The sequence below is a fragment of the Acinonyx jubatus genome, chromosome B2, assembly GCF_027475565.1.
Source record: "Acinonyx jubatus isolate Ajub_Pintada_27869175 chromosome B2, VMU_Ajub_asm_v1.0, whole genome shotgun sequence".
Taxonomy (NCBI): Eukaryota; Metazoa; Chordata; class Mammalia; order Carnivora; family Felidae; genus Acinonyx; species Acinonyx jubatus.
Window position 1 is genome coordinate 146242677 of NC_069385.1, and position 776 is coordinate 146243452.

Consider the following 776-nt stretch of genomic DNA (forward strand, 5'->3'; position numbering starts at 1 on the left):
CCAGAACTGCCCATTGATCAGCTAGATGTGCTCTAGAAATATTTATTGAAGGATTAAAAGAGTCAAAAAGGATTTTACACTTCTCTCTCCCCTTAATTGCGCTTGGGGGACCTTCAGAGCGGGGAGTTGGAAGAGAAATTTCCCCTGCTTCTTGCATAGGACAGAGAAGAAGACCAACAACACAGTATAGCTTGTAGTTTCTGGCACAATCTGAGTTTCTCCAGCGTTCATTTTCCTGAAACCACTGGGAAGCCCGACGAACTACAAAACTGATTTCACTGTCCTCAGCAAGTACTGAGTCAGTCTTGAAAAAAAAAAATCCTTATCAGGAGCCACTTGATAATTTTACTTTCTGTTCTTTCTTTCTTTTTTTTAAAAAATCAAAGTATTCTTAGGTTCTGGCTAACCGTGAAGAAAAAAAAAAGACCCAGCTTGCCCTCTCTGAGGCTCGAACTCAGGACCTTCAGATTATGAGACTGACGCGCTGCCGGCTGCGCTAAGAGGGCAGCTTGCAGGGGCTGCTCACATTTAAAGTAAAATATCAAATATTTTCCAAGCACCACTGCTTTATTGGTTTCCAGCTTTCAAGAAATACAATCGATGCTACTTGAAAATCACTCCGTATAAGCCAATGCCGCACCCGAAGGAATTTACGCCCAAGATCCGTGAAGTCCAGGCTTTTCCGGGAATCTGCCCAAGGCTAGGTCCATCGGGGCTGCAGGACTGGGGACAGTAATGCCTGGCTTTTGCTGCTCCGGGGTTCCAGTGATGTGGTT

The 776-nt window shown here is 44.7% G+C and overlaps 1 non-coding gene across 1 annotated transcript; it reads right to left on the bottom strand.

Moving 5' to 3' along the window:
• Positions 1–433: 433 nt before the first annotated feature.
• Positions 434–506, bottom strand: TRNAM-CAU (transfer RNA methionine (anticodon CAU)). The gene has a single exon. It is a non-coding gene; the product is annotated as a tRNA-Met (tRNA).
• Positions 507–776: the final 270 nt, after the last annotated feature.